We start from the raw sequence: 11,485 nt of genomic DNA, 5'->3' as shown, positions 1-11,485 counted from the left end.
GTTGAAAAGTTTGAGGCTATCCCTCAAAATACATATAAATCCGATCTTTCAGAAACACCTCCAACAACTTATCAATCACCAAAGTCAGACTCGGGTTGATAATTCCCTGGCTTCTCCTTACATCCTTTCTTAAACAATGGTACAACATGACCCACTCTCCAGTCCTCTGGTATTTTACCTGTGTTTATAGATGATACAAATATTTCTGCTGGGGCTCCCGCAATTCCGTCCCTAATGTCCCACCATGTCCTGGGATACACTTGTTCAGGTCCTAGAGATTTATCTACCTTTATGTTTTCGAAGACCTCCAGCACTTTCCCTTCTGTACTGTCATCCATTTTCAAAACATCAATATTTATTTCCCTGAGTTCTCTTGCCTCCATTTCTTTCTCAACAGTAAAATCATGAGGGACATGGATAGGTTAAAAGAAGAGGACATTTGCTTTAGGTGAGAAGGGAAAGATTTAAAGGAGAGCTAAAGGGCAACTTTTTCACACAGAAGGTGGTGCATGTATGGAATGATATGCCTGAAGAAATGGTGGAGGCTGTTACAATTACAACATTTAAAAGGCATCTGAATGGGTATATGAATAGGAAGGGTTTAGAGGGATATGGGTGAAATACTGGCAAATGGGACAAGATTTATTTGGGGCATCTGGTTGGCATGGATGAGTTGTTTTCATGCTGTACATCTCTATGCCTCTATGCCTTTTAAACATTGTAACTGTAGGTGCATTCGTCACTTTCTCTGGCAGTTCATTCCAACACGCAAACCACTTTCTGTGTAAAAAAGTTGCCCCTCATGTCCTTTTTAAATCTTTCTCCTCCCACCTTTAAATATGAGCCCCTGTTTTGATATTCCCCCACCTGAGGGAAAAGGCCTTGTCATTTACCTTCTCTATGCACCTCATGGTTGTATAAACCTCAATATTGTCAACCCTCCACCCCTAATGCACCAGTGAGAGAAGTCCTAGCCTTTCCAGTCTATATTTACATTTCAAACTCTCCATTCCTGGTAAATCTTGGGAAATGTTTCCCAGTTTAATCCTTCCTGTAACAGGGCAACCAGAATTGCACACATTAATCCAGAAGAGGTCTCCCCAACACTCTGTAAAACCTCAGTATATCATCCCAACTGCTATATTCCATGGTCTGAGCAATGAAGGCAAGCATGCTAAATGCCTTCTTAACCACCCTATCGACCTAGAACACACATTTCAAAGAATGATGTACCTGAACCACAAAGCCTCTCTGTTCGACAACATAACCTAAGGCCCGATCATTAGTTAGAATGAGTTATGTCCTACCTTTTGTTATATAAGAATTATGTCCTCGCCGTCAAGGTCGCCCTGTTCTACAACACTATCCAAGGTCCTGCCATTAATTAGATAAGAATTATGTCCTGCAATCCAAAGGTCCCTCTGTTCTACAACAATACTACAAAGACTTACCATTAATTTGAGAAGAAATATGTCCGGCATCCCTTGGCCCCCTGTTCTACAACACTACCCAAGGACTTACAATTAATTATAGAAGAAATATGTCTTACACCCCAGGTCCCCCTCTTCTTCAACACTACCCAAGGTCAAGATTAGATGGTGCTGGAAAAGCACAGCAGGTCAGGCAGCATTCAACGAGCAGGAAAATCAAGGTTTCGGACAAAAAGCCTTCATCAGAATTGAGGCAGGGAGCCTCAGGTGTGGAGAGATAAATGGGAGGGGCGTGGAGCTGGGGAGAATGTAGCAAAGACTACAATAGGTGGATTTAGGTGGGGAATGAAGGTGATAGGTCAGAGAAGAGGGTGGAGCAGGTAGGCGGAGAGGAAGATTGGCAGGTACGACAGGTCATAAGGATGGTGCTGAGCTGGAAGGTTGGAACTGGGGTAAGGTGAGGGGAGGGAAAATGAGGAAATTAATGGAGTCCACTTTGATGCTCTGGGATTGAAGAGTCCTGAGGTGGAAAATGAGGCATTCATCCTCCAGGCGTCGGGTGGTGAGGGAGCAGTGGTGGAAGAGGCCCTGGACCTGCATGTCCTTGGCAGAGTGGGTGGGGGAGTTGAACTGTTCGGCCATGGGGCAGTGGGGTTGATTGGTGCAGATGTCCCGGAGATAAGTATTCCAGGAGAGGAGACTGCATCGAGAGCAACGGATACAATGAATGACACGTGGAAGTGCAGGTGAAACTTTGATGGATGTGGAAGGCTCCTTTGGGGCCTTGGGTGAAGGTGAGGAGGGAGGTGTGGGCACAGCTTTTGCAATTTCTGCGGTAGCAGGGGAAGGTGCCAGGATGGGAGGGTGGGCTGTAAGGGGATGTGAAACTGATGGAGGGAACAATCTTTGCGGAAGGCAGATAGGGGTGGGGAGCGAAATATATCCCTGTAAACTGCAACACGACCCAAGGCGTTACCATTAATTATGAAAGTATTACGTCCTACACCCCCTTGGTCCCTGTGTTCTGCAACACTACCCAAAGCCCAACCATTAATTATATAAGTATTATGTCCTACACCCCTGAGATCCATGTGTTCTGCAACATTACCCAAGGCACTACCATTAACTATATAAGAATTAAGACTACATCCCCAATCCCCCCGTTCTACAACACTACTCAAGGCCCTACAATTAATCATATAAGATTTATGTCCGACACCCATGAGGACACACTGTTCTACAACACTACCCAATGCCCTACCATTAATTATATAAGAAACATGTCTGACACCCCCAGGTCCCTCTTCTACAACACTACCTAAGGCCTGACCATTAATTATATAAGAATAATGTCCTACACCCCCGAGCTCACCCTGTTCCACATAACTACCCAAGGCCCTACCATTAATTATTCAAGAAGTATGTGCTAAATCGATGAGGACACCCTGTTCTACAATACTAACCAAAGCCCTAACAATTAATCATGTAAGAATTATGTCCTACATCGCCGAGATCCCTCTATTCTACAAACTACCCAAACCCTACCATTAATTACAATAGAATTATATCCTTCATCCCCTAGGAAAATCAATGTTTCGGACAAAAAGCCTTCATCAGAATTGAGGCAGGGAGTCTCCGGGGTGGAGAGATAAATGGGAGGGGCGTGGAGCTCGGGAGAATGTAGCAAAGACTACAATAGGTGGATTTAGGTGGGGAATGAAGGTGATAGGTCAGAGAAGAGGGTGGAGCAGGTAGGCAGAGAGGAAGATTGGCAGGTACGACAGGTCATAAGGATGGTGCTGAGCTGGAAGGTTGGAACTGGGGTAAGGTGAGGGGAGGGAAAATGAGGAAATTAATGGAGTCCACTTTGATGCTCTGGGGTTGAAGAGTCCTGAGGTGGAAAATGAGGCATTCATCCTCCAGGCGTCGGGTGGTGAGGGAGCAGTGGTGGAAGAGGCCCTGGACCTGCATGTCCTTGGCAGAGTGGGTGGGGGAGTTGAACTGTTCGGCCATGGGGCAGTGGGGTTGATTGGTGCAGATGTCCCGGAGATAAGTATTCCAGGAGAGGAGACTGCATCGAGAGCAACGGATACAATAAATGACACGTGGAAGTGCAGGTGAAACTTTGATGGATGTGGAAGGCTCCTTTGGGGCCTTGGGTGAAGGTGAGGAGGGAGGTGTGGGCACAGCTTTTGCAATTTCTGCGGTAGCAGGGGAAGGTGCCAGGATGGGAGGGTGGGCTGTAAGGGGATGTACAACACCAGCCAAGATCCTACCATTAATTACAAAAGAATATCATTCCACACCCACCAGGGCCCCCTGTTCTATAATGCTACCCAAGGCCCTACCATTATTTATATAAGAATTATGTCCTACACCCCTTAAGATGCCCTGTTTGACAACACTACCCAAGGCCCAATCATTAATTAAAAAGAATTCTGTCCTAACTTTCGTTGAAAACAAATTATGCACTATACCCACGAGGTCCCCCTGTTCTACAACACTACCTAAGCCCTACCATTAATTATGTGAGTTTATGTCCTACACCCCCTCGGTTCCTCTGTTCTAAAACACTACCCAAGGCCCTAACATTAATTATATGAGAATTATGTGCCATAAATAAACAGGTGCCAGGGTCTGTGATGTCTCGGATCATATCTTTGGGGTCCTGAAGGGAGCGGGTGACCAGCGTCAAGTCATGGTCCCAGTAGGTACCAACGACATAGGTAGAAAGAGGGATAGGGATGCAGGGCAGAATTTCAGGGAGCTAGTGTGGAAGCTGAGAGCTAGAACAAACAGAGTTGTTATCTCTGGTTTGTTACCTACGCGAGGCAAGGAAAAGGGAATGGTATCAGCTAAACACATGGCTGCAAGGATGGTGCAGGAGGGAGGATTTCAGGTTCTTGGTTAATTCTGGAGAAGGTGGAACCTGTACAAACAGGACAAACTTGAACCAGAGGGGTACTAATGTCCTGGGCAGGAAATTTGCTGGTGCTATTCAGGTGGGTTTAAACTAGCTCAGCAAGGGGATGGGAACCTGAGGTGTAGTTGCAGTGCACAGGAGGATGAGAGTAGATAGGTCAGTGACAGGATTTCAGGGTCACAGGAATGTGCTGGCAGACAGCATACTGGTTTGAAGTGTGTCTAATTCAATGCCAGAAGTATCCGAAATAAGGTAGGTGAGCTTGCAGCATGGATAGGTACCTGGGACTTTGATGTTGTGGCCATTTAGGAGACATTGATAGAGCAGGGTGAGGAATGGATATTACAGGTTCCAGGGTTTAGATCTTTCATTAAGAACAGGCAAGGCAGTAAAAGAGGGGGAGATGTGGCCTTGTTAGTCAAAGGTAGTATAACCTTTGAAAAGAAATCGTCTATTGAGGTAGTGTGGGCTGAGGTTAGAAACAGGAGAGGAGAGGTCACACTGCTTGAAGGTTTTTATAGGCCTCCGCAGAGTTCCAGGGAGGTGGAAGAGAGGTTTGGCAAAATTATTCTGGGTAGGAATGAAAGGAACAGGGGTAGTCATTATGGGGTCATTAACTTCCTTAACATTGACTGGAAATGCTATAACTCTAGTATGTCAGATGGATCAGTTTTTGTCCAATGTTTACAGGAGGGTTTCCTGTCACAGTATGTCGAAGGGCCGACAAGAGGGGAGGCCACAGGGTCTAGAGCTTGATAATGAACCAGGCCAGGTGTTTGATTTAGTTGTAGTGAGTACTTTGGAGAGAGTGACATAATTCAGTTACGTTTAGTTTAGTGATAGAAAGGGATAGGTACATGCCACAGGTCAAGAGTTATCATTGGGGCAAGAGCAATTATAATGCGATTAGGCGATAAGGATGCATAGAATGGGGAAGCAAATTGCAGGGGATGCAGACAATGGAAATGTGGAGCTGGTTTCAGGAACAGATATTGCGTGTCCTTGATGGATATGTCCCTATCAGGCAGGGAGAAAGTGATAAGGTAAGGGAACCATGGCTACTCAAGAAATTGTATCTCTTGTTCAGCAGAACCTGACCAGGTGTACCCAAGAACTCTGAGGGAAGCTAGAGAAGTGAATGGTGGGCCTCTTGCTGAGATATTTGTATCATTGATAGTCACAGGTGAGGTGCCGGAAGACTGGAGATTGGCAAACGTGGTGCCACTGTTTAAGAATTGTGGTAAGGACAAGCCAGTGAATGAGGGACCAGTGAGCCTGACGTCAGTGGAGGGAACCCTGAGGGACAGGATGTACATGTATTTGGAAAGGACTGATTAGGGACAGTCAACATGGCTTTGTGCTTGGGAAATCATGTCTCACAAACTTGATTGAGTTTTCTGAAGTAACAAAGAGGATTGATGAGGGCAGAGTGATAGATGTGATCTATATGGACTTCAGTAAGGCATTCAACAAGGTTCCCCATGGAAGACTGATTAGCAAGGTTAGCTCTCATGGAATACAGGGAAAACTAGCCATTTGGATACAGAACTGGCTCAAAGAGAGGGTGGTGGTAGAGATCTGTTTTACAGATTGGAGGCCTGTGACCAGTGGAGTTCCACAAGGAGCGGTGCTGGGTCCTCTTCTTTTTGTCATTCACATAAAAGATTTGGATGCGAGTATAAGAGGTACAGTTGGTAAATTTGCAGATGACAAAATTGGAGGTGTAATGGGCAGCAAAGAGGGTTACCTCAGATTACAACAGGATCTTGACTAGATGGGCCAATGGGTTGAGGAGTGGCAGATGGAGTTTAATTCAGATAAATGCGAGGTGCTGCATTTTAGGAAAGCAATTCTTAGCAGGACTTATACACTTCATGGTAAGGTCCTGGGGAGTGTTGCTGAACAAAGACACCTTGGAGTGCAGGTTCATAGCTCCTTGAAAGTGGAGTCGCAGGTAGATAGGATAGTGAAGAAGGTGTTTGGTATGCTTTCTTTTATTGGCTAGAGTATTGAGTACAGGAGTTGGGAGGTCATGTTGCAGCTGTACAGGACATTGTTTAGGCCACTGTTGGAATATTGCATGCAATTCTGGTCTCCTCCTTATCAGAAAGATGTTGTGAAACTTGAAAGGGTTCAGAAAAAAATTTAAAAGCCCTGTTGCCAAGGTTGGAGGATTTGAGCTATAGGGAGAGGCTGAACAGGCTGGGGCTGTTTTCCCTGGAGCGTCGGAGGATGAGGGGTGACCATATAGAAGTTTACAAAATTATGAGGGGCATGGATAGGGTAATTAGGCAAAGTCTTTTCCCTGGAGTCGGGAAGTCCAGAACTAGAGGGCTTAGGGTTAGGGTGAGGGGAGAAAGATATAAAAGAGATCTACAGGGCAACTTTTTCAAGCAGAGGATGGTACGTGTAATGAATGAGCTGCCAGAGGAAGTGGTGGAGGCGTGTACAATGCAACATTTAAGAGGCATTTGGATGTGTATATGAATAGGAATGGTTTGGAGAGCTATGCGCCAGGTGCTGGCAGGTGGACTAGATTGGGTTGGGATATCTGGTTGGCACGGACGGGTTGGACCGAAGATCTGTTTCAATTCTGTACATCTCTATGACTCTATGGAAGGGGAAGGCTTATGTGTTGATGAGGCAAGATGGTTCAGATGAGGCAATGGAGAGTAACAGATAAGCTAGGAAGAATTGAAAGAAGGAGTTAAGAAGAGCAAAGAGAGGACGTGAGCAGTCTTTAACAAATAGAATAAGGGAGAACCCTGAAGCTTTCTATTGGTATGTGAGGACTAAAAGGATGTTTAGGGTAGGAATAGGACCAGTCAAAGACAGAAGTGGGAAGTTGAATGTGGACCCTGTGGAGATCGGAGAGGTGCGAAATGAACATTTCTCATTGGTTTTCATTCAGGAAAAGGAGAATATTGTCAAGGAGAAGAACGAGATACGAGATATTAGCCTAGAAAGGATCGAGGTTAGTTACGAACAGGTGTTATAAATTCTCGAAGAAGTGAAAGTAGACAAGTCCTCTGGGCCGGATGGGATTTATCCGAGGATTCTCTGGGGTGCTAGGGAGGAGTTAGCAGAGCCTTTGGCTTTGATATTTGTGTCGTCATTGTCTACAGGTTTGGTACCAGAGGACTGGAGGATTGCAAATGTTGTGCCCTTGTTCAAGAAGGGCAGCAGAGATGACCCAGGTAATTATAGGCCAGTGAGCCTTACTTCTGTTGTACGAATGGTTTTGGAAAGGATTATAAGAGATAAGATTTATGAGTCTAACTTCCTTCATTAGTCGAGCGGTTCCGTAAAGGGCCTGTACTGCACTGTCATGTTCTCTGTTGTATTAGTCTAACTTCCTTTATTAGCCGAACGGTTTCATAAAGAACTTTACAGTGCAGTACAGGCCCTATGTTCTATGTGTCTGACTTACTTTATTAGCCGAGCGGTTCCTTAAAGGGCCTGTACTGCGCTGTAATGTTTTATGTTCTATGAGTAGAACTCATTATTAGCCGAGCGGTTCCATAAAGGGCCTGTAATGCTGTGTAATGTGCTACATTGTATTAGTCTAACTTCCTTTATTAGCCGAGCGGTTCAATAAAGGCCATGTACTGCGCTGTAATGTTCTGTGTTGCATTAGTCAAATGTCCGTTGTTAACCCGAGAGGTTCCATAAAGGGCCTGTGCTGCACTGTCATGTTCCATGTTCGATGAGTCTAACTTCCTTTATTCGCTGAGCTATTCCATAAAGGGTCTGTACTGCGCTGTAATGCACTATTTCCTATGAATATAATGGTCATAATTAGCCAAGCAGTTCCCTAAAGGGCCTGTACTGTGCTGTGTTGTTCTGTGTTGTATCAGTCTAACTTCTTTTACTAGCCGAGCGGTTCCATAAAGGGCCTGTACTGCGCTGTCATAGTCTAGGTTGTATTAGTCTAATGTCCTTTATGAGCCTAGCAATTCCATAAAGGGCCTGTAATGTGCTGTAATGTTCAATGAGTCTAACTTCCTTTATAGCTGTGCAGTTCCATAAAGGGCCTGTACTGTGCTGTAATGTGCTACGTTGTATTAGTCTAACTTCTTTTATTAGCCGAGCTGTTCCATAAAGAACCTGTACTGTGCTGTCATGTTTTATGTTCTGTGAGTCTAATTTCCTTTATTAGCTGAGCAGTTCCATAAAGGGCCTGAATTGCACTGTAGTGTGCTATGTTGTATTAGTCAAACTTCTTTTATTAGCCGAACAGTTCTATAAAGGGCCTGTACTGTGCAGTCATGGTCTATGTTGCATTAGTCTCACTTCCTTTATTAGATGAGCGGTTCCATAAAGGGCTTGTACTGTGCTACAATTTTCTATGTTGAGTCAGACTAACGTCCTTTATTAGCCAAGCGGTTCCATAAAAGGCCTGTACAGCGCTGTAATGTTCTATGATCTATGAATCTAACATTCTGTATTCGCCAAGCAGTTCATTAAAGGCCTGTACTGCACCGTTATGGTCTATGTTGCATTAGTCTGACTTCCTTTATTCGACGAGTGGTTCCATAAAGGGCCTTTTCTGCGCTGTAATGTTCTATGCTCGATGTGTCTAACTTCCTTTATTAGATGAGCAGCTCCATAAAGGACCTGTCCTGCGCTGTCATGTTCTCTGTTCTATGAGTGTAAATTTCTTTATTAGCCGAGCGGTTTCATAAAGGGCCTGTACTGTGCTGTCATAGACATAGACATAGAACAATACAGCACAGAACAGGCCCTTCGGCCCACGATGTTGTGCCGAACATTTGTCCTAGCTTAAGCACCCATCCATGTACCTATCCAATTGCCGCTTAAAGGTCACCAAAGATTCTGACTCTACCACTCCCACAAGCAGCGCATTCCATGCCCCCACCACTCTCTGAGTAAAGAACCCACCCCTGACATCTCCCCTATACGTTCCACCCTTCACCTTAAATTTATGTCCCCTTGTAACACTCTGTTGCACCAGGGGAAAAAGTTTCTGACTGTCTACTCTATCTATTCCTCTGATCATCTTATAAACCTCTATCAAGTCACCCCTCATCCTTCGCCGTTCCAACGAGAAAAGGCCGAGAACTCTCAACCTATCCTCGTACGACTTCCTCTCCATTCCAGGCAACATCCTGGTAAATCTTCTCTGCACCCTCTCCAAAGCTTCCACATCTTTCCTAAAGTGAGACGACCAGAACTGCACACAGTACTCCAAATGTGGCCTAACCAAAGTCCTGTACAGTTGCAACATCATTTCACGACTCTTGAATTCAATCCCTCTGCTAATGAACGCTAATACACCATAGGCCTTCTTACAAGCTCTATCCACCTGAGTGGCAACTTTCAAAGATCTATGAACATAGACCCCAAGATCCCTCTGTTCCTCCACCTCACTAAGAACCCTACCGTTAACCCTGTATTCCGCATTCTTATTTGTCTTTCCAAAATGGACAACCTCACACTTGGCAGGGTTGAACTCCATCTGCCACTCCTCAGCCCAGCTCTGCATCATATCTAAGTCCCTTTGCAGCCGACAACAGCCCTCCTCACTATCCACAACTCCACCAATCTTCGGATCATCTGCAAATTTACTGACCCACCCTTCGACTCCCTCATCCAAGTCATTAATAAAAATTACAAACAGCAGAGGACCCAGAACTGATCCCTGCGGAACTCCACTTGTAACTGGGCTCCAGGCTGAATATTTGCCATCTACCACTACTCTCTGACTTCGACCGGTTAGCCAGTTTTTTATCCAATTGGCCAAATTTCCTTCTATCCCATGCCTCCTGACTTTCCGCATAAGCCTACCATGGGGAACCTTATCAAATGCCTTACTAAAATCCATGTATACTACATCCACTGCTCTACCCTCATCCACATGCTTTGTCACCTCCTCAAAGAATTCAATAAGACTTGTAAGGCAAGACCTACCCTTCACAAATCTATGCTGGCTGTCCCTAATCAAGCAGTGTCTTTCCAGATACTCATAAATCCTATCCCTCAGTACCCTTTCCATTACTTTGCCTACCACCGAAGTAAGACTAACTGGCCTGTAATTCCCAGGGTTATCCCTATTCCCTTTTTTGAACAGAGGCACAACATTCGCCACTCTCCAGTCCCCTGGTACCACCCCCGTTGACAGTGAAGACGAAAAGATCATTGCCAACGGTACTGCAATTTCCTCTCTTGCTTCCCACATAATCCTAGGATATATCCCGTCAGGCCCGGGGGACTTGTCTATCCTCAAGTTATTCAAAATGTCCAACACATCTTCCTTCCTAACAAGTATCTCCTCTAGCTTACCAGTCCGTTTCACACTCTCCTCTTCAACAATACGGTCCCTCTCGTTCGTAAATACTGAAGAAAAGTACTCATTCACGACCTCTCCTATCTCTTCCGACTCAATACACAGTCTCCCACTACTGTCCTTGATCGGACCTACCCTCGTTCTCGTCATTCTCATGTTTCTCACATACGCATAAAATGCCTTTGGGTTATCCTTGATCCTATCCGCCAAAGATTTTTCATGCCCTCTCTTAGCTCTCCTAATCCCTTTCTTCAGGTCCCTTCTGGCTATCCTGTATCCCTCTACTGCTCTGTCTGAACCCTGTTTCCTCAACCTTATGTAAGCCTCCTTCTTCCTCTTTACAAGACATTCAACCTCCCTCGTCAACCAAGGTTCCCTCACACGACCATTTCTTTCCTGCCTGACAGGTACATACATATCAAGGACACGTCGTATCTGTTCCTTGAAAAAGTTCCACATTTCCACGACATCCTTCCCTGACAGCCTATGCTCCCAACTTATGCTCCTCAGATCCTGTCTTACAGCATCATAATTACCCTTCCACCAATTGTAAAACCTACCCTGTTGCACGCACCTATCTCTCTCCATAACCAAGGTGAAAGTCACAGAATTGTGGTCACCATCACCAAAATGTTCACCCACTAACAAGCCCATCACTTATCCCGGTTCATTACCGAGTACCAAATCCAATATGGCCTGCCCTCTGGTCGGACAATCTACATACTGAGTTAGAAAAGCTTCCTGGACACACTGCGCAAACACCGCCCCATCCAATCTACTTAATCTAAAGAGCTTCCAGTCAATATTTGGGAAGTTGAAATCGCC

Source organism: Chiloscyllium plagiosum, unplaced genomic scaffold (genome assembly GCF_037043375.1).
Source record: "Chiloscyllium plagiosum isolate Xiang-an unplaced genomic scaffold, Cpla_swu_hap1 HiC_scaffold_15, whole genome shotgun sequence".
Lineage (NCBI taxonomy): Eukaryota > Metazoa > Chordata > Chondrichthyes > Orectolobiformes > Hemiscylliidae > Chiloscyllium > Chiloscyllium plagiosum.
This window is presented reverse-complemented; position numbering follows the sequence as displayed.